The 24319-nt window shown below is 40.1% G+C and overlaps 1 protein-coding gene across 1 annotated transcript in view; it reads right to left on the reverse strand.

Moving 5' to 3' along the window:
• The window catches only part of LOC116938548 (fidgetin-like), a 46004-nt gene extending 32429 nt beyond the window's left edge, over positions 1 to 13575 (reverse strand). The window contains exon 1 of the mRNA XM_032945770.2: positions 12895 to 13575. The gene's annotated coding sequence lies outside the window, so the exon portion shown is untranslated. The remainder of the gene's footprint in view (positions 1 to 12894) is intronic.
• Between the last annotated feature and the right edge of the window lie 10744 nt (positions 13576 to 24319).

Here is a 24319-nt window from a genome sequence, read left to right on the forward strand (position 1 = left end):
GCTTGGTGTTGGCCCTCCCACCCACCCTTCTCGTGTGCCATGCCAGCCTTAATGGGTGCTCGCTAACTACACTTGCTCCAACAGCCCGTCAAAGGCTCCACGGGGAATCTTTGTCTTTGAGAGTGAAACAGCGATACGTCGTTTTAACCAAGGTGACAAGTCATTGTGATGGAGTGCCTTTTTTTTACAAGGAGGAGAGCACAGTTGTCAGAAAGATAACGTGAGTTTGTTAACACGGGATGGAACCAGGGCCGCTGGGAGGCAAGGGTGGTGGAACGTGTAATGTATAGCAAACACAACTCTTCAACTGTGTCTTCAACACAGTTTAAAACGATTGTGGAATGTCTCGGCATAGGTTGACTTCAAATATAACCGTATTCCCCCACAAGTGCTCTTCGAGAACACACCGTGCTAAATAGAATTCCAAATTGTAAGACTTAGAATTGAGATAATGGTGTTGTGGTTACTTGATTTGTCAACAAGGCACCCACCCACACGTATGCCGAGCAATACTGGTGTGGCGGTAGACGACCGGTTGTACCTGTACATGTTTAACTTTGTTGGTGTTGGCATGTGCGTGTTCGCGCGCAGTCTTAAAAGTTTCCACGCCTCTCCCAGTTATTCTAGAATCCAGAGGAAGACTTGCACCATTTTAATTAAAGACGCCTGGGAACGGCAGGACACTACACTGGGGGCTATATATTGATTGATGTCCTTTGTTTAACCCAGTGAAAGCCTTTTGTTGTTTTCACTTGTATAACATTTGAGCGTTTTAATAATACACTGACTCAAATATCGGCCCAACATTGTGTTTGCAATTACTCCAATGAATTTCGATTTAAAGCTTTCGTGACTGCAGGGATTCATCTTCTTGGTTCTTTCGGTAAAGTCACGTAGAATGGAAATAAAATAATAAAAATAAAACATAATAAAATAAAATTCTCACGATGTTTCGGCCACAACACAAGCAGCCTTCTTCAGGTGAAGAAACAGGTCTGTCCAGAAGACAGCGCACTCAATCGCTGTCTTCTGGACAGACCTGTTTCTTCAGCTGAAGAAGGCTACTTGTGTTGTGGCCGAAACGTCGTGAGAATTTTATTTAATTTAATTATGTTTTATTCTTATTATTTTATTTCCATTCTACGTGACTTTACCGAAAGAACCAAGAAGATACTCCAATGAAGTTATAATAATGAACCGTGGCCAATCCGCTGCTGGATGAAAGCCTCCGCGAGCTGCCCGCCACCTCTCGCAACCGTGCGATGGTAACAATCCATCCACCCAGCACCTGCACACGAGTTGATCAGTAATAAACACCGACAAAGTGACGTACACTAACAACTGTATTGCACCGCCTTACGATTCTAGCCACCTGAAGAACAATTCCCTGCCCTGGCTAACATCAGTGGCGAGTGATATCTGAACCTGCCCTGGACCTCATCCCACTTCACCAACTCGCACTGACCCAGACTGTCAAGTAACCCCCATGACCGACAAAGAATGAGGTGGCCTTCATCCAGCAGTTGATTGACAGAGGGCTGTAAATTATCACTATATAATATCACGTACTCGACAATAGTTTGACGCCCATCGCGTGTGCATATCCAATTAATCTCAATGGATGTGTGATGAATATCAGTACCTTATTTGCATTTGAATGGGGGCATTGGTGAACTTTAAATGATGGACCTTTTGCACACACGAGGACTTCACAGTTTTAGAACCACTTTTCAGATCAATGCATGAAGCCTCCTCCATCACACAGTGTCACGTTTAGAAATGTTTGACCTTTATAAATTCGCCTTCTGTAATATATGCAAGTTTTGCAATGGAAATGTTATAGTATTAATGACCTTTTTTAACGATCGTAACCTTAATCACAAAAAATAAGCAATGTTATATACTTAAAATCGTATGCCCTTGGACGATGGGCGCTATGCAACCGTAATTGCCTGTGTATTGACATTTTGCCGGTATGGTGACCAGATCCATTAATCCCAAAATCCAGACATGCCCCATACCCCACCCCCTGTTGCCCACACTTCACATTTCCCCCCCCACCGCCACCAAACCTTTTCCCAGTCACACCACCAACGAGGACAGTTGTTTTTCTTTGAAGTTGTATTCTTTCACCTTAAATAATTCCATTGCAAATATTTACCTTAAAAATATCTACAGGAAAAACATGCCTGCTTCAATTTACTGTAGTTAGTAACATGACTAATGTCAATAAACACTCACTCATTACTCAATAACTGTCAGGCGATTGAGTCAAAAATATTAACAAAAATGCTATGATGGAATGTTTAAATGTCCATAAATCAACAATTTTGCAAATTATTTTAGAATACAAAACATATATTTGGGTTTGACAATACACTTCTGGAGTATTTTGTATATTAAATAATTAGGCAGTCAGAGTCAACGAACAGAATGCATCCCATTGGGCCATCTGCCAAGGAGATGGAGGGATGAAATCAGCGTGTGTGCAGATGTTGGGTGGATTATTACATCCTAGAATTGTGAGAGATGGTCGCAGTGGATTGCCCAGAATTAATTATGATTACAAAAGCACGGGGCGTAAGTGGTGGTAGTGCAATGGTACACATACTGAGCAACCTGAGTTTGATTCCCTGGCACAGCTAAGATCAGGGACAAATGAGAAATGAATTGGTCCGAGACTGCCCGGTCACCTACCCGCACCGATGTCAGTGAAGTATGTCCAAACAACCTCTACGACGGCCATGGTATGGGGAATTCTTCATCCAGAAGTGGATTGACAAAGCACTGGAAAATGTTTATTTTGTTTAAACTAAGGATAATTTACAAATGAAAAATGTTTAAAAAGGCTCCTTCAGTTTAACTGCAGTGGAATCCTTCATGTGCACGCGTCAACACTTTGAGATACATTTAAATGACACATTTCTGTTTATCTTAGGCATCCCGGGGGATGCTTTATGGTGAGGGCTCAGATTTTGATGTCATATTTTTCTTTCTATCTCCCCGGGGAGGACGTAAGTGGCCGTGCCGGTGATGTTTTGCTGTAGCCAAGAATTCCTGTACATACATAAACTCTTTTTGTGGAGCATGGAGGGGTTAATTTTTGTTTAGTTTAAGTCTCTCAAGGGTATTACTTGGTGTGGGCAATAATTAATTTTGATGTTTTATTTTGTTTCTGCCCTGTGGGATCTTCCAAACAGCATGCTCATATTGAAAAACATTCGCATTACTCTCATTGTTCTAAATTAACATTATTGAGTCCTGGTAATGTTGCCGGTAATGTCTTGAAACTGCTCAACAAACACACAATTAATATAAAGTTTCCAAAGACTCTTGGTGTTTGCCTAGTTTATTATAACATTAAATTACACATGGCATGTACTCTATATTGATGTTTTACAATTTAATATTTCTCATTCAGCCACCTCATATAGGTAATAAAAAATGTCTTGCTTTAGGAAAGTAGGGATATAAAGTTGTGAAGCCTTTGTCAAAATGATAGGCCTTATATATATAACATTTAAAAAAATGCAAGCTAAAACTTTTAGTGTTTTACGTGTGTGTGTGTGTTTTTAGCATCATATTATGCAGTCAGCACACTCAGCTTGGAGTTTCAGGTACATGGGCGATAACTCTGATGCATCTCTATGGTCATGTGTACACAACAGTCCCCTTAGGTGAGTTTTCTGCATGAGAGTACTCTTTGACCCAATCGCCTGGTTGGTCCCGATTTGACCAGTTCTCAGAAGCTTTATATGCAGGTTCCAGCCTGGATAGTGCTAGGATGAGTGGTCACCATGCATAAAACAAGTGTTATATCATCAATTGCAAATCACGTGTACGTTTGTTATTTGCGCCATTCTTATAGCGCAAGTCCATATTACAGTAGTCCCTCGGTTAAAGTTTTAAATCCGTTCCTCGGAAGCTACCGTAAACCAAAACAACTGTTAATCGAATATTTAAAAAATCACCGACTCTTGCAAGAGAGCTGTTTCCACTGCCAAAACAGACAACACAATATAAATAAAGCCGGTTGAGGTCTAAACGGCTCATAAATGGCCGTCGCTGATTGGCTGAGGGCATGGCTCAGCCCCACTTTACGAGCGCTCGGACTGGCCGAAATCGGCGACCGCGTGCATTTAACAACGTAAACACATACCTCGCCTTAGCCAACGTGTCAACGTTGAAGTAGCCATTCATGGAACGAAACAGAAGGATTTCTCCTCAAAATCTGGCTGCCGCCTGATGATGATAGTTGTAATTACTGGCGAACAGTCGTGCTCAGATTGCAAATGTTGTGGATTTACTCTCCAACACACCGGTGTGCTGTACTCGTCACGGATTGGCATGTTCTGTTTACGTGACAAACCCTTTTGTCTTGGCTACGTCGGCTGGTCGGGGGTTTAACAACACATTTATATCTACGCGATCTAACCTAACAAAAAACCCTGTGTTATAGGTGTTAACGTTAGCCGAAACCCATGGGGGGGGGGGGGGTGGGGGTGGTCCTTTAGGACGCTAAACGTTAACCAAAAAAACGTTAACCGATGCCACTGTTAACCGAGGGATTACTGCAGTAGCTTCACACTAAAGGGCGATATTGCCATGTGGTTTTACCCAACTGAGTAATTGTTTTTTGTGAAAATAAAATTGGCAAGTTTCGACCGTGACACGAATGGCCGACTCTTCTTTTTTATATATATCATCACGGGATCTTAAACGGACACTGTGAAGCAGACAGCGCAATATCTCTGAGTAATACATCAGCAGTATCAACGAGCGCTGTGTCCGGGGCCCCAACCTGTGAATCATGTTAGTCAACGCGCCACTGTTCGGTCATGCCACCATCACGGGCAGTGGGAAGCAGAGGACGATGCGGCAAGATCTATTGTTTTGCTGTACTTACATGCGCTCACATCCGCTCCCGACCTTCACCAAGGCGCACTTACCAAAATGATGAAGTATGCTAAAATAATCTCCATGAATCCTCATCCAGCAATGGTTGACAAAAGTGCTGCACTTGTATGCGTAGCAATGCTTACTTGAGCTGGATGACTTATCCTATAATTGAACTGTTTAAATCTATCATAAGGCAATTAACATGGGATATTGTAATATACATTAACATAAACAAATGTAAATCTATCACATGTACATTTCCGCTATAGATGCTCAAGAAGAATATCACATATTTCGGAGTCTATTTGGAAGATTATGAAAATTACCTACAGAACCTCATTAAAAATGCTGATGCACATTATTCCATGCTTGTTCATAAACTGGAGCTGTAAGTAAGTAGTTTTCAAGGATTTAGGATTAGGTATTGAGTGGACAAGCTTCAGGCTCAAAGGGCCAAACCATTTGGCAAGTTGCCATTGCCTTTCCGTTTTGGGAAAATGCAGCCCTTCAGGAGTAGCTTTGCTCAGTTGCTGTGGATTTTCCGATGAGCCAAACACTGTCAGATTTGAACTTTCCCAGCATTGCTTTTGAAACTTTAAAGACACAGCAGTCATGTTTCCTTAATATCTGTAAAGCCACGGTGCGCACAACTCACGTGTGGCATAACCCTACAGGCCCACTCTGTCGTCGTGCACTATGATGTCTTGTGGCTCGGTTGTTCACTTTGATATATATTTCATGTTCAGAAATAGTTGTGTTCTATCGTTTACTTTGTCATGGTTTGTATTCCAAACAACCTTGTCACTCTCATAGAAATAAAAATTTGTTTTATACCAAATAAATGGAGTGGTGTTATATTTTTTATTAACGTTGACAATGTCAGGGATTTTGTACTTATTGTACCTCACCGCATGTCATTGTCGTCGTCCATATTTAACAACAACAAAAACTGAAGACATTCGTCAACAACGTTTCCTTCATAGCACATCAAGGGCGATTGCCAAAAACGTCACCGATGATATATATTTAAGGCAGTGTTGTTGACGAATGTGTTGAGTTATTGTGGTAATTGTGCTTGTGCGCCACTGCCAACGCAGCACCATAAAATAATTAAAAAAATAAGTCCATATTTAAAGCAATAGCATCTTCATAAAAAATGCGCAATAAACACGTGTTAACCTAATTGTGTTAATACAAGTGAAAACACCATTGTGCGTGATTGTGTCCCTGTCTGCGATATGCACACATCACACCTGCTTCGTACGGTGGAAACTTTTCATTACAGTTATCTGAGAGACTTTTCAAACGAATGGTTTCAGTATTCACCTGTTTTTTTATACTTTTCCTTCATAGCTGTTTAGAATGGGAACTTCTGAATTAATTGTCTGTCCTTTTTCAAGCCACTTCTGGATGAATGCCTCCCCATGGCATATCGGCCACGGGGGTTTTGAAAAATACGTTTACTTCCTTCCCCATACTTGTCAGTGTGGGATGGGTGAAGGAAGAGCTATTATCCATAATACAAGTTTTGTGTTAGATCGCGTAAATATAAATGTGTTGTTAAACCCGCCACCACCCGACACAGCCAAGGTTTGTCACGTAAACAGAACACGCCAATTCGTTACTAGTACAGCACACTGGTGTGTTGGAGAGAAAATTCACAGCTATGACCACATCAGATATCAATTACCCGTAGCAAGGAATCTAACTTAGGTCACCGGCTTGATAATGGAGTGTTAACACTTAACGCTATATGCTAACACTGCACTGAATAAATAATAAATAAACGGTGAAACAAAAATAATAAAAGTAACCACATTTTTTTCAAATTTACTTGACCAGCTTGTGTGGTATATTAGGGAGGGTTGAACTTCAGAAGACAGGGCTAACAGAGAAAGATTGATGGAATCATCATAGGTGTGTGAAGACATTTTTTTCAAGAGCACAGGATTTTTTTTCATCTTTTGATCTGCACTTTCCTTTACTAAAAGTATTCAAGCATTTGTTGGTGCCTTTTGTATAAAATGACATTCTTGGCAGTGATCCCAGCCACAGACATTATCTACACGCAGTACATCATCGTTTATGATCCACTTGCTCCGTGCTAAATTGAATGATAGGAAGTGTTGAAGAATCATCTTGCACGATTATATACGGGCGCTTCAACATTATTACTGCATAATAACGCACAAACCCTCACCTAATATTGAACATTATTGCAAGTGTCATCTGTGTCAGCGGGGCCTTGAGCTACTGAAGGTCTTGTTATACGAAGCTGCACAGCAGCTGTTTTTTACGCTTGACGTCATGAGCAGCTTTACAACCAGGTTACTTGTCCTACGCTAAAACTAAGCAGCTCTCGTACTGATCAAGTTACAAAATAAAGTGCGAAAAAATACTTATTAAGTACACTTACTGATACGGCACCCTTGCGTCTGTGGTTAATACTGTCCATGTCAACCTAAATAAGATTGTCAACAGGCCCCTGGAAGGGATTCCACTGGTGAAACTAAAACATGTTTAAGACTTAACTGCCCTCAGAGAAAAATCAATGGCCTGGGTAAGTTGGGATAAGTTTGTGGGAACACTTATAGCGATTGCTCAAGGAGGCCTGAGGTCTGTGTCAAAATCCATATACATACACAGTTGCCTCCTGTAACTTTGGGCTGCATGTTTTTTACATTTCCACCAAATTACTGAATTGTGTTGTCAAGGCAATTTAACAGCACTTTGTTAACAACTCCGTACAATTTGCCTCCTAACATCATCATTATTGAGACATTAAAATGCATCCTTCTGTATGTGCATAATAACAAACTCACAAAAAACCTGGGAATAGACGTTCACTGCCTTGCTCTTATAAACCCTGATGGTGGCCTCAAGCAACATAACTGCATGAGGTTTTTTTTTACAGATTCACTATTGATGAAACTTTGGGTTAGAATAAGAAGAGGGCTGTTAGTGTGCACATTGTTTTCTAGCCATGTGAGCTGTCATAAGCATTCATTATGCTATTATGTGAAGCGTGCAAAATCATTTTTTTTAGGTTCCACGGGTTAAGTGCATTGCTGGCAACAATAATTGTAAGTATTTTTGTTAAATTACTTTACAGTCTTTTGCTGTCTGACTTTAAGTTGAGAATTTATATGTGGGTAGTCAGAAAAACAACTTAGTGGCTATATATAAGTTATTTAATACAAATACATATTTCCGTTTTTTTTCAAGAAGAATCGTTATGTTGCACCTCAATTACACAGAAGTAATGTGCCATCTATCTCTCCCCCACTTACACATGCCACCTCTGGCAATGTACCATCTCTGTATATATTTCAGTGAGTGAGTGGAGGAGATTTAGCTTTTTTTTCCCCTGCCGTCAGTAACATGTGCCAAACCTGTGGCTACGGAGCCTTCGGCATCATGATAATTCAAAATAAATGTGCCGGGAGTCTTCTGGAGATTTGCTTTCAAGGCTCCCCAATAGCGATTCACGTTGATGTCATTGCCACTACGGCAGAGCGAGGCTTACACAAATCTGACAATAGGCAGCCCACTCTGATGGCAGAAAAACCTTACAGAATCTCATTCAAACGGCAATTCCTGCCACAAGTCTTTACCCTGCACCACGGTTCTCCACATTGCAACTATTGAAACAGCACCATTATTTTAACTCAAGGGAGCAGAGCCTGTGCATACCAGGGTTTCTATGACCAATGACAGAAAGAGAACATAGACAAATGCCTCTGCTGGTTCACTTTGAAATTGGAGGCCAACTTCAGAAAAATAAACAATGGACCAATCTCTATGCCACATTTCCTTATGAAAGCCAAGAACGTGGGTGCTTATTGTTGGCTGACATCCTTATTTAAGCCATTGTCACTGAGCAGGGAACTTAAAATATTAATGACAAAAGCAGGCACTCAGAATTTGCTAGTGGCTTTGACATTTCTTCTACATAGCACTGTACATCTTGAACGTGTCACTTTCCCCGTGATTCAACGAGACACGAGGGCTGTGACCGCATTTTGAGAATCATAGAGTGCCTACCCGGGGAATGGTTGAATGCCAGCATGGATGTCACTTGAGCCTACAGTGATGCCACTGAGTGGCTCCCTCTGGACTCCCCCATCAGGCGCTAAAGAATTTCTGCTATTTCAGCACCACAAGGGGTTCACCTGTCAGCCTGCATGCCGACTCAACAAACTCCTGCAATGCAGGGCATGCATCGGCACTGTCAATTCTTCATGGTGGCCCTGCGTCTTCTATATACCCACAAACTGGCTCATGCCTTCATTTATTCTCCAGGTGGCTCATCCTACATTGAATATTACACACCACATTGATGTAATAGATCCTATCACTTTCGGCAACTGCCACAAATGCACTATCAAGAATAGGCTACAGTAGTTTTATGGGCAAGAACTATGGACACTTTGTCACCATCATAGCCTAATCTTGTCAGGCTTCATCCATGAATAGCGGTGTTGTAGGTATGGTAGGAACTATCAATCACATACTGAACCTCCTTGTTCTGTGAATGAAAGCAGTTTGATATGGCTTAAACTGTATGGTTCTCTGCATATGGATAATGGCCACGTTCACTAAAAGGTATACAAATTTGTTTTGGAATTGTAGGAGCGAAAATCACTATTTAACATAAGTAGGCAAATAAATGTGCCATCCAATTTCATCCATTGTATTTTCACTCAATTATTCATGCTCTATTTAATCCCACAGATCTGGTCATAAGGAATAAAAATGACACTATTTTTTACACCCCATTAAAGATGTCACTCTTTATGTTTAATGCCCCTGTGAACACAAATTTAGTAGTGGCACAATCTGCATTTCATAAAAAAAATTTGCTTTTACGGAGATTTTGTGTGAACAACATTTAGCTTCCATGGCAGTTGTATGTAACAAAGTAACCAGTTAAATCTTGTCTGTATGATCTACATTTTACACACACTGATGCAAATACGTTTTACCATTTGGTTTCATTGACAGTAGGAACAACCAACAGTTTGTGCCAAAGCTGATACCGGCATGTGAATGCTGATGCAGTGAATATCAAAAATCCGGAGTATATATTTTTTCTGTAAAGTGACATCTGTCAAAATTCGTGAACCATTTTTGATGTTCTATCATTTGTTGCCAAAATATGTACCATAGCCGAAGTTCATAGCGGTGCATGTGTTGAAGAGAAAGACATGATTTTTTATGAATTCATGATAGAAAGATGTTTATCTCTGCTTGCATTTCAATACAAGGTATTAGTTTATGAGTGCAAGTGCTGCTGATGAGAGACGAATACGAGTGCTGATGAGCATAAAGAAAAGATGCATTATAATAGGGGAAGAGATTGGGTTTGCCTTTGAATCAAGCTAAAAAATATCCAATTCCCATCACATAAAAACGTGTCATTGTGTTAAACTATGATTTAATATATACTCATATACACATGTAACAGATTTCCAAGTACATAAATAAATCCATGCACTCCACGATAAGCTTAGTTTGTGACGCAATATTAATTCATCTTAATCAGCACGATTATTAGTGAGTAATGTCACTTCATTTTGTTGAACAAATATCATACCTCATTTACACTTTTTAATTATTTTAACAATGATTAATCTGTCAACAAAAATACACTTTAACTGCCCACTTTGGTACATTATAATTAATGCTCAGCAGCTAATGATCATAGCTGGTGCATGTGTAAATTCTGGATATTCTCATCAGCAGCAGTAGCAGTGGTCTATCCCACTTCTGGGAAAAAGCCTCTATCCCCATGATGTTTCCCCTCATGGTCTTTCTATGCCACATTCCATCTCACTACTGCACATGATGAAATTTATTGAATCACTACATCTCTGCAAGTGGCCTGCCTCTATAGAGTGTTCACTCCTTTGGCTACCATTCTGTCACCAGCCTCTTCCAATCATCATTTATAGATATTTAACCTGCTTCAAGTCGACTTACCTTCCTTAATAATCGATATCATGTCTCCAATTTGCATGAGTTTCCTGTGCCATGTATTTCTCTTGTTCTCTCGTAATCGAAGCATGAACCTCGCCGTGTTTTTTTTTTCAAACTTTTCAGCTTTTGTTTAAATTTCTTTGTCAGTGTCCATTTTTCTAATCAATATGCCATAGCAGGAAACATGAACTGATTAACATAAACAATTTTAGGCACATTGGTATGTTGGAAAAGCACCTCACCTTGCTCTTGGCAGCTTTGTAGCTAGTTGTATCCTTCCAACAATCATCTATTTTTATTTAGCAAACCTGCTGGGCATGACTTTCATTTTTCTCATATTTATCTTCAGCCTACTTTGCAGCCTTTTAATATATATAAGTTTGCGAAATATTTACTGTCATTCCATTTCATTGGTTGCTATAATGAAATATGTATCATTCGGTAACAAAAATTGAGATGATACTAATTTGAAGAATTACACACCCATCTAGCAGCCCGCACGTTCTTTGGACGTGATTGTCTGTACCTCCCAACAGCCAGCCAGCCAGCAAAACTTTTTGTTCTAATATAACGTGATAATTTACAGCAACGTGTCAATCCGTTGCTGGATGAAGGGCTTCCTCTCACCGGGCCGTGCGGCTCGTGGGATGTTGAGCACGCAGCAATCCGGCTCAAACTCGTGGGATGCCGGTGACGTCATCACGTGCATATGCCCAGTGACGTCATCACGTGCATATGCCCAGTGACGTCATCACCGTGCAACGCAGCACCCAGCCAGGCAGGAATCCACCCAGGTTATCCAGCGAGAAAAATTGGTTTCTTATATCGTGTGATTGATAATAAGGAAGTGAATAATGGACATTTTAGAGGTCAATTAACCATATGAGCAAGCTGGATTTAGAGACGGGTTTTCTACCATTGTCCACATGATATCGAGATTCTATGAAAGACAATCGAACGTCAAACAACCTTATTCCTGGTTTTTATAGACTGTGAAGAGGCATTTGATTTGGTGTAAACTGATGCGTTCATCCAAGCTCTCACAAATCGAAGCCTCAGTACAATACATCAATATAGAAATCATGAACACCATTTCCAAAGATGGAACAGCTTCACTGAGATTGCATGAAGAAAACACAAAAACAAATCGGAAGAAGACTCAGGAGAGGAGATATGCTCTCATCTAGGATATTCACAACTATATTGTACACCATTGGAACCTCCTTTGCCAGTAGCAAAATATGATAATTGTTTTTTTTACCCTTTTATCTGGCAACAAACTGACACCTTTTTTTTACAAGGAGTCATGTTTGCATTGACCACAATACCTACGGTCGGAATGCAACAAAAAACATAACTCTGATAATGTGCGCCTTTTGGCGTCATCTGTTCCAACACCATGTGAGACTAGGCTCTAAGGAAAGCTGTCTCGGGTGTGGATCAATCAATTTCAAGGACGGTGCACACATTATCAGAGTTACGTTTTTTGTTTGCATTCCGACCGCAGGTATTGTGGTCAATGCAAACATGACTCCTTGTAAAAAAAGGTGTCAGTTTGTTGCCAGAAAAAAGGGTAACAAAAACCAATTATCATATTTTGTACATATCCATAAACACGTAAACGGAATTGATTTCACACAGCGCCGATGCGAGTTGTCACATATAAACTAAACTACGATTGTGCCTGATTCGATGATAGGGAAATACTTCCAGGCTAATTGAAAACAACTTACAGCTTCTCAAAAACCAGAATAAAAAAACCAACATTCTCCCGTCAATCAGCCTGCCAAACAAAGGCACCATCGCAACCATTAATTTTCACCGAGCGGGAACACTGTTCAAAGACCAACTGGGAACTAAGCTTGTATAACCACAAGGACAGCTGTAAACTTATTATCACACATTATCCAGAACATGCAATACAACGTGCACAAGCATGATCGTTCATTCCCTGGCACACACACACACACAACACTCCTCCACACCACCAAACACACGGAACGGCCAAACACTTACCTTGCAAAAGTGACGCTCGCCTAGAATTTGGGGGTGAGCGGGTGACAATGCGTCAATACTTTATTTTAAACATGTAAACAAATCAAATAAACCCCACTGCCACAACGATTAAGTTAGTGTGTGTGTGACAGGGAATTGAAACGAGTCCAAGTTCTGCTGTGCGTTTCCCGCTTGGCAATCTGCCATGTCGAAGTGCCGGGGCTGGAGTGGTGACCGGGCGGTGGCGGTGGCTCGTGGTCGTGGTTTGGTTTGAGAGCCGAGTGGCTCAGTGGGTGGGACAGACACGCATGCGCGCCCGATACGACGGACAAGAGTTGCATGCACGGCACGCACGGAAGCGCCAGCACACAGCTCACCTTATTAAACCAGCGCACGCTGGCCAGCGTAGCGGGGGGGGGTGGTTAGTGGAGGGTGGATGCCGTCCCTCGCTCGAACACATTTGTGTTAGTTTCTCCCGTGGTTTTTTTTGTTCGTTTGTCCTAGCCGTTTAGCTGTTGTTTCATTTGCACTTGTACTCGGTGGTTTATGTATACATGAACGGTACGCTTAAAGAGTACTAGGTGTTCAAAGCACGTGAGTGAGTTACTCCACTCAAGTTAGTTGCTGAAGAATACTGTATATTCTTCTTCATTGTGTACGATGAATAGCTAATACACCACCCATACTGGGGTCTTTTTGCACCGCATTTAAATAGAGTAGAACGTCGTTATTCAATCGTGACTTGTTTCATGAAAAGGGTCTATACATTTTTCATTTGTGGGAAAATGTAATCAAACCCATAGAAAAAAAAAAGATGTTGATGAAAAAAAGGGAAGGAATTTAACAATACGTGCTACAGAAAGTACCGTCATGTTGTTGCAACTGTGACCATGAAGGTCTTGCCCAGGCTAGTTTTGGTGTGAGGTTGCCTAGTTTGCCTGACATTTGCCAGACACCTGCACTGCAATTGAGAGTATGCAGGTATTACATGAGCGAGACGGAGTGTCTTTATGTACACAGTATGTTATATACACCCAGGTGTTGCTGCTGCATCCAGACACGTATGTGCTGGCTTGCTGAAGGTTTGGTATATCCAGGATTGTCGTTGCTGTATGCTAATATACTAATACATTACCTTGCTATTATACATCATATTACAAAACTAAATGTCAAAAATGTGACCACAGAATCAGAAATGGACTACAGAGTAACCGTGCATTTATTCACATTGAAAAAAAAGGGCGATTTTTTTCTACGTATCTGAGAAATTTTAGATCAAGTAGCATGTTGACCTATGACACACAAACCCACAGACACACAGTATGTTTTTATTTCATCCTGTAACATTTCTAACTCATCCACATTCTGGTGCAGTCCTAAGCGTGTCTATCTCACTGTCATGTCATATCAGTCCACTGCTCCCACAGCAAACTATATCATTGTATAATGTGCAATCACATTGTTCAGCTTGTTAAGTCATATTCTCTGTTTCTCCATTGAATTTATGGGGATATGTCATTTTGATGACAAAAAAAAACAATACCCATCCATGTTCCTGCCTAAAAAACAACCTATCTTATATTTTGATTTAAAGCTTTCGTGACTGCAGGGATTCATATTCTTTCGGTAAAGTCACGTAGAAGGGAAACAAATATAAAACAATAAAAATATTAAATAAAATTGTTTTATAATTTTATTATTTTATTGTTTCCCTTCTACGTAACCTATCTTATCCCACTAAGCTAAGGCGATTTTATCGCTAAAGTCTTGGTGGCATAATTGGCCTTTTGTTGCAATGGAAATTTGTTTTTATAAATAACTACAATATTGGTTAATGTCATGCAAGGCACATGGCCCACGAGAGAATCATTGTGGAAGCACAAGGACACTTTTGCGGCAAAAGCTGCCAAAATTAAAAAGGAAGAACGTGTTTTTTAAAAGAGATTGGTAATTTATTTTATCCCGTCTGTTGCTTACACTTATGAGAAACATTTTTGTTTGTCACCTGTTTAGAATTTGTATTTCACTAATTTAATACTTGCATTGATCATGCACACTTATGGCAATACTAAAAATGTACGCAATAAACATTTCTTAGCTGACTACCCAACTGTGCTAAGCGATTCTGTAAAATAATTAGACATCGCTGCACAGGTTTCAAATGAGTTTCACCAGCAGCTTACATTGGCTTTTACATCCCTTATTACGTTTCTTTGTATAGCTGTTAATTAAATTAAAATAAACAAATGCATCATTGGCGGTCCAACTATGCAAAATCACCTATGGGGAAAGATAAAAAAACATCTCTAAGGATCTCTCTTTCCCACGTGCTGCTTCCCTTGCTGTGTTGTTACTTTCGTGGCCGTATGTCATCCCTTCTCACATGCAGTCTGTTTGCACGGATCCTTTATTTTGTTGCAACTTCAGAAATGTTCTAAGTACACAGAGAGGAGCACAACGCAGCTCAAAAAAAGAAAATATTTTGTTGGCAGTCATTGAGAATGTTGTACAAAATTTCTTCACAGCCCGATAGAGAAAAAAAATCCATTCATTTTCTTATTGTGGTGAACGTACTCATTATTTATAATAAAGTCGTGGATTTGAATCATTGCCTTCTAGACATTAGAATACAGTATACATGTTATAACATGCAGGAATTTTCCCAAAGGGTTTAACTGTACAAACTTTTTTTAAAGGTAATTTTAACTACATATTTTTTTACAAACTTATATTTAAAATTTCACACCAGTTTTTGTACAGCAGTAAAGTAACATGGGGGAGCGGTAGTATAGCATCTGGGGCACCGCGTCATGAACCTCGCTGCTTGAGTTTGATTCTCAGCCACGAATAATATGAGTGGCGATAAAAAAAATGTGTAGATATCTGAACCAATCTTGGTTCCCCCTTCACCAACCCGCATTGCCCAACGTGATTAGGCATGTTCAAACAACCTCCATGATTCATACGGCATGGGGAGGCCTTCATCCAGCAGTGGATTGACAAAGGTCTGTAAATTATTATTATTATTATACTAAACAAATGCCATGATAATTATTATACTATCTGAACCAATCTTGGTTCCCCCTTCACCAACCCGCATTGCCCAACGTGATTAGGCATGTTCAAACAACCTCCATGATTCATACGGCATGGGGAGGCCTTCATCCAGCAGTGGATTGACAAAGGTCTGTAAATTATTATTATTATACTAAACAAATGCCATGATAACATAACTATACATTTGAATAACGCACAATTTTAACACATTTCATTATTTTAAAGTTATTTCACAATAATAATTCACAATTAGTATCCATTGCTTCATTTAAATAGCTGTTTGCATCGAAATAATCCTTTAAAATGTTTTTACGCTCCAATTCTTTCAAAATAGAATGATGGGGTGGGGGGACAAAATTATTTTAACCAGATATGCAGCAAAAAAAATAGAAGCTTTGCCCGTAGGCTCTGTTCAAATAAACTGATCTTATCTATGTGTACCCTCACGTCACCGCCACTCCCCGTCATTCTCTGTTTGGATGCCGTGCAAGTCACTGGCACTCACTTGCAGCGTAAAGGCCAGAGCTGGAATATTGTGTTTGCTGTCCATCACATGATCGGGCACAGTTCATTTTCTGCACATTTATCTTTCATCGCAGAAAATGGGTGCTGAAGGTCACATGGCCGGCCAAGCATCCAAAGCAGCATTCTTGAAACAATGCGGCAGTGTGAGGGTGTTTTTTTTGGCAAAATGGCAACAGATAACAAAAAAATAGGAGAGGAAAATCCTAGACATGTTTTATACTTTTTTCAACTCGCATTTTTGTTCAAGTGTAATGTGATTACACGTGATGACACGTGATACATACGATGTGATTGGCACTAAATACTGCATTTCCGAAAAAAATATGTACCGAATCTTTGAAAGTAGACCGAATAACCACTGCCAGGAATGTATTTTAAAATTACGAACTGATAACATTGTCGCTAACTGGAATCGTGTCCAGATTTTAGGTAATTACAAAATCTCCCCTTCCTTTTCCTTCACGTTTTATGAGAAACGAGAAGGCCTTTTGGTGCCACTGACTCGAATGGCTGGCCCCAATCGCAGAAATGTAATTGCTTTTCTTGAAAGGAGCAAATGAAAAAATAGCTATTTTTAAGAGAAGCCCTGTTAAAGACTCACAAACTGCTCAATAGCCTATTGAAAGGACCAGCCGTGTGGTTTAAAATCATACTTGTTAAATAAGTGAATCAAATGCTGATATATTGTCTTGAAATACTGTTTTTAGAATCCTATACCTAAGGGCAAAATAAATTCGTAGTTTGTTTACCGGAATGATAGGCTGAAAAAATTGAAAAGACAGGTATTTAATTTGTGTGTGTGTGTAACAGTATATGAGTGTGCATGCACGCACGCATGCGTATGTGTGACGGGGAGAAGGGTTGGCAGATGAGGTGGTGGAGGTAAGGAAATAAAATTCTATTTTCTGTTGTCGTCAGCGAAGCGATTTTTGTGCAGTTGAGCGGTCTGGGTCCAAAATTGCACAAGGGAAGGTGGTTGGAGGTCAAAGGGTTGACAGTGTGATTCTCCAAATTCCATATGCGCCATGCCAGAACAATAGCCCTCGTTGATGTAACTATGTGACGTTCCTTAAATAATAAATCCGTGCTAATCATAACCTGGTACTCATTCTGATAGTTATTTATTTTCAAGAAAAAAAATAAAGAATTTATAATTACAACGTACATATATAGTGTATATAAATACATAATAATTAATCATATATAGATTATATATTATTGTTATTACAGTCTATATCAACCCATACTGTGTAATGACACCAAAATGTAACTAATTTTCTGCGAGATAGAATCTCGCGTCCGATATCAGGTGATTTAATGTTTTTGTAATGATTAACTCCAGGTAAAACTTACCCTTTTCTACAATTATTAACACAAGACAAATTCTTCATCTCACCACATCAGAAGGTGAATACAATATTAAATGTTTTTCAGTGTGGTTGTCTTTTTATATAATCAAGCCTTTTGTTACGTTATTAATTATTTCAGTTGTATGAGAGATCTAGATAGCTGCAGCTATGTAAGGTCAATTATTAATATAATTTTTAGCCAATTTAGCTGCAAGTAATTTTCAAATATAGGACTTTGGCAATGACATGGACACACATTTGGCTGCTCTTGAAAAATAATTCCACAGAATCTGAAATGTCTACTTTATGGCAGACCTTACACATTAGTAATTCCCCATAGTTATTATTACTCTGTGGCTGTGGTAATTGAAGCGTCAACTTCATGTAAACTGCCTTGATGGCCAAGCACACTGACCACTGTGGACTATCCAGCCATCCTCTTGTAACATGATAAAAATTACTTCCACGTGCAATTTTCGGGACAAAAATACGTGAGTATGGGTGACACCCTGTGAATGAGGAAGAATAATCATGACTGAAAATAAATATCATTAGACCTCCTTTGCCAGTACCAAAATGTAATAATAGGGTTTTTTCCCCTTTTTTCTGGCAACAAAACTGAAACCTTTTTACAAGGATTCATGTCTGCATTAACCACAATACCTGCAGTCAAAATGCAAACATTTTGGTACTGGCAAAGGAGGTCTAATGATGTAGATGCTCACCCCGAGCCCTCATTACTTTGATAGTGCATTGTCTTTGAGCTGTACGCCTTTTGGGGTCATGTGGTCGAGCACCAATTGGGTCGAGGCTCAAAAGAAAGCCGTCCCTTGGTGTGGACCAATCAGTTTCAAGGACAATGCATATATTATCATAGTGTGTTTTTTTGTTTGCATTTTGACTGCAGGTAATGTGGTTAATGCAGACATGAATCCTTGTAAAAAGGTTTCAGTTTTGTTGCCAGAAAAAAAGGGGAAAAACCCCTATTATGAAAATAAATACTTAATGAATTTGTTATGAAAAAAAAGTAGGACTTGGAAAAGACGGAACCCAATTTTAAAGGAAAAATATTAAACCGAAAATGTCTCTCCTAAATGCAATTGCAAATTAGAATAAAATAAATCAAAGACAGTGCGTTGGAAATGTAGCACAATTCTCCCAATAATTTGTTTAATGGAAACAATGTATTTGGAACACATTCCAACACTTAAAGCAATGAAGGATGAAACCATACAATATATATGTATGTGACTTGCAAGGAATCCATTTGACTCATACTGTGCATTTCACTATATTCAAATTGATCTGAACTGAAGAAACATAACAAAGGAATTTGAAAGAATAGTGGCAAAAATAGGCTATAAATAGTAAACACTGCAGTGTATATCAGGAGGCTGTGGCTACTGCAGAACGATGTGATCTCCTGCCATATCAAGCAAGCTAATAACCCAATTCCACACTTTCCATCACAAGTACATACTCTATTTTCTAATCTTAAGTCGCTCAATATTTGGATTCTTCCGTCCAAGGAAATTACTATTTGCAGTGCTCTAATAAGGGTGTAATGTCAATCTTAATGTGCATGTATGTAACAAATTATCTTATCCTGATAGCAACTATGAGAACATTAGCACCATGAGAAAGACAGGAACGCGTGTCGTGATACTCCGATGGCTTCCTTGGTCATTCTTGATTTTCTAGCCGTTTCCATTGGCTGCTGCAGACTTATTTATTTTCTTCTCCAACCTTCTAAATGTTATATTTCACATGTTCTCTCCAGTTGCAGCTTTCTGTGGAATTATTTGATGTCAGATAGTTTAGTTGTAATCACATACATAACAAATATGACATGGTGTAAATAAACCACACTTGAGTAAAAGTTTGTAAAACATTGTAAGCATCATATTCCCATTACAGTATTTAATACGTATTTGAAATGGTCCCTATTACAGTACTTAAATGCATATATATTCATGTTAGGCAGTGATATCTGAACTTATCCTGGGCTGCCCGTTCACCAACCAACACTGACCAGATAATTCTAAAAATATATATAATTATCTGCGAAATTTGCCGTTCACGAGCATCTCCGGAACGTGTCCCTCGCGAATAACGAAGGAATACTGTGCATATTACTTTTTTTTCGTACTTTAGCAGGATGTCTGCTGCTGAAACGAATGCATTAACGCAACTCGTGATACGTGTGGAGCTCGGATGATGCCATAGAAGCTGGTGCTGTCCTGTGCCATCAACATTAGTTTTGGAGGTAGCAATTTTCGAAGACAGTGCAGGAATGCATCTGTAGCTGCATTCATCACTTTGAAACTCACATCCGATAAGAGCAGATAAATTCGGCGAGAAAAAGAAGAAATGTGCGGGAAATCTTACTCGGGGTGGGATACAATTTCCCACAGAGGGGACAATGTCTCATTTATCTTTGTCGCGTCTCCACAGTTCCGCTCAAATATCCCCCACCATTCCCTAGCTCGAGGGTGTCGTAATGGAGGAGGAAAATCTTACCGCTGAGAAAAATGTAAAGGAGAAAGGAAAGGGGTGGGTGGGTACAAAATTCCTGCTTCGTTCTTCAAGACTGTTTCCTTTCTTGTGAAATAATTGGTCATTATTCACGCAGATTCCTACCCTGGAGGTGCCTTGGCCATCGGGAACACTGCTGGCCGCACTGCTTGAACCAAGTCGAGCTGCTTTCAGTACCTTCTGCAGAGGCCACGGGCTATCTAATGAAGTCAGGAGCTGAGCTGCTTCCCATGCGATTGAGATAAATCTGGGGTTGGTACACTTCAGCTTATTCTAAAATAGAACAACATTGAGAAACAGAAATTATATAGCACATATATTCACATCAGAAAATACTTATTAAGCCCTTGCTGAAAATGCAAGGTCTACAGTCTGAAAAATAATGCTTATTCCCATGCATATTTCTGGAGCAAGTAGGATTAATGTGAGCGAAAATGCTGATACTTTTTTTATTTACTTTAATTTAAACATTGCCTAAACCAAACCGCCAAACAAATTTGCTTTCAACACAATATCGTCAACCGGAGCTATTGTAACTAATACATTTTCACCATCAATGTTGCGCACCACATTCATACTCTTAAAACCTTTGGTGTCCGATGGGACATTTCCGCCAAGACGTCCTCAATTCACAACAGTTTGCCCTAGCCACGATTGCCTTTGTCATTTGTCAATGTTTACATCCTGTGGCGACAAAGCAAAGTGTATACGATGCATATGATTGGTAACCAATGAGTCTTGTGACTGTCCAAACTGGATAGCCAACAACAGCAATGTTGAGCAACTCCCCACACCCCTCCCTCCCACCTCCCCCCCACCTCCCCCCCCCCACCTTTCAGCCCAGTGCTGGTGTGCGAGTGTGAACGTGTTGATGCTTTTAATGTAGCCAGACGTGAGGTGCAACGGGTCAGTTGGGGAAGTGTGCACACACACTGAGAGTTGAAGTGGCAGGCATACATTAATAAACCACTTGGACCATTGTATGAGGAACATACAAATGCAATGGATGGTCTCTCAGGCATATCAACAGCTGTAATGTTGACGATTACCATTGTCAAAGTGTGCAGCGAGGAAAACAAAAATGGAACAGAAAGAAGCTGCATTTCTGCAATTTTCTCAAGAATGCCCCCACATTCCAAAAGGTAACCTTCACTTGGTAGAAAATATCATCTTAGGACGTATACAACCCGCCAAAGACATCGGAAGAAATAGAATGGAGTGGAAACACCTATGGTATTGCTGTGGTCGTGCTCAAACTGCCGATAAGACTATGGGTATGAAGACGAGGAGGAAGAATAAGAAAGGAATACTAATTGTGATGGAGTTAAGGTGCATTCCACGAGAGAAGCTCCTGTATTATCAGCCGTCGTGTTCTGGAAATCGATAATGCTGTGTCAAAACTAAAATCTAGTTGCACACCTGGAATCTACAGTACAATTCCGGTCAAGGCATAACACAGGGGACGCTTGCAGCCTGGAGCAGATCCACAGCCAAATTACAGTCCGGAGCAAACACCAGAATACAGAAGTATACAGTAGCAATCGGACATTCTGCACAGGAGTTGAGGAATAAGATGTGTATATATAAAACAAATGTACCTGTTAATTCTATTTGGCAGCAACTAGTGTGACCTGTACAAATACGCTGCCAAGGTTGCATTTGCGTTGTCTAAAATCTCGAAATAATATTTACGATGCATGTAATATGCGATGTCATTGAAAGGCTATTCACTTGGTATTAATGTTAACCTTTCTTTGACGATAGTCCCGAAAGGCAATATATGGATACAACATGTACTTATGATAAATACAATCTTATTACATTTGATTGTCACACACTATAGAAAATGATTGTCACACACTATAATTTGTCAGTATATTATATTGCATAAACTATACTGTAAATTGTATTAAGATTCAATTATGCAAAATTATAGTCATTCCATTTAAATTCAGACTGCCAATTTCTGCAAACTCCACTTAACTTCACAAGCAACATTGCATATCCTCACTTTCCAGTTTTCCAAGTGTATCACTGTGCGTTTAAAATAGCCACTCACCAACCACAACATAACTCTACATATTCTTACGTGGAAATGACATGTCAACGTATTATTTGGAGTAAATGATATGTGAAATAGCTGATTGACCTTACACGATTTAAAAATTTGAAGGGAAATAACAATGTCCTCTTACTCGATGTGATATCAAACACCGCTGCTTCATGTCACAGATGCCCCATGCTGTCTGCTGCTCTGTGGCCCTTTGTGGTGCCGGCACGGGAGAGTAATGGCTCACAGCTGGAACGTCTAGGATGAGCCATTGCGGAACGTCGGTCGTTTGTGAGGCACAATGGGACGCGCAGACATAAGATATCCCTCGGCTTTTTGGAGAGAAAGATGCATGAGCATTCACCGGCAGGAAGTACAATAGAGTGTTTGAATTGTTTTCAGTGGTCGGCCAGGCTCGCTCTGTGACACAGATTGGAGGAAAATGATCGGGGCATTGTCCTGTACCGTTTAAGATTACCTGCCTCTTTTATGTTGCTCTAAAGTGATCACAGCATCAGTTGCAGTAGATTTTTTTTCTCCCCCTTTTTAACAATAAATCAAAACCGACTCAATAGAGCTTTTCACCTGCCACAAAGTGGGTGCTGTAAAATTGCACACGTAACTCTTTCCATGCTGTCACTTTTGGTACCCTTGGAGCTGGATTAAGCTGAATGATACAATTTTGAACGGTTACTTTGTGTAATCCTGGGTTACTCATGGACCCCATTGAGACTGCACTGAGCGTTGTCAACACGAAAACTAAATATAAGAAATACCTTGTCTACAACAGCACGCTTAAACACCAGGAAAATAAAGGTTCAAAAATATGTACGGCGCTTTTTTCAATCCACTGCTGGATGATAACCTCCACACACTATTTGATATGAGGGTTGTTTGACCATGTTGCACCACGCTGATCAGTGGAAGTTGATAAAAAGGGGGACCCAGGATCAGGACCGTCCATAGGAGGGTGTGGGGCCCAGGACAAATCCCACTGTGTGGGCCCGCCCGGCACCTTCAAACTAAACCGGCAGTATTACATCTGACACCGTGACGTTGAAACGCAAGGCCCCCCCCCCAAAGCGCGGGGCCCGGGCGTACGCTTGCCATCACCAGGAATCAAACCTAGATCGTCGGGTTCATAGCACAGTGTGCTAACCACTGCACCACCGCTCCACCCGAACTTATTCATAAACGCAATGCAGGCAATAATTATATAATTCTAAACCCATGCGTATCCTGACAAACATTTACATATTTTATGTTTGTTTTACAAGGATACGATACAGCACTATATAAAAAAAACAGGGACTCAGATATTTCATTCTGTCCGTCATGACTAAGATAAATATGCAAGTCAACATATTCAAAAAGACTTTGATCTTCAGTGTCCAGACTGCCACATCTCCAGCGCAAATGAAGATGACTGTAGATACATTGCTTATGTATACTATGAAATCTCCATCACACTTCATAGAGCATATAAGCAGCTTAACAGGATTAGTTTAGACCGTGAGGACCTACCCATTCATTCAAGTAGAAAATCCTGTGGTGGGTCTTAGGCCAAAATAAATAGCGCATACAAATTATTCAACGCACGTAGTACATTAACAACTCATATCTTATGCTCAATTGTGACAATAATACACTTAATAATTATATTGTAACGCTGCGTAAGTAAAGGAAAAGTTACAACAGAACGAACGGTAACGTCGACCACATCCAGTGTGTAACAGAGTGGCCTTAATGAATGACAGGTATTATTCAGCAGGCAGGGAAAGCAAGCGGTTGGCTATGCGTTTCCATTTGTTGGTGCGTTGGAGCTAATAATGTGTTCCAGGGCAAAAGGGGTGTCATTCTCCATTGCAGTGGCTAAAAAAGCAGTGGGCCAGCGGATTTGGAAGAAAGCCGAGTGCTCAGATAAGATCTG

This window comes from Petromyzon marinus, chromosome 4, assembly GCF_048934315.1.
Source record: "Petromyzon marinus isolate PM22_M1 ecotype Great Lakes invasive population chromosome 4, UKy_Petmar_22M1.pri1.0, whole genome shotgun sequence".
Classification (NCBI taxonomy): domain Eukaryota; kingdom Metazoa; phylum Chordata; class Hyperoartia; order Petromyzontiformes; family Petromyzontidae; genus Petromyzon; species Petromyzon marinus.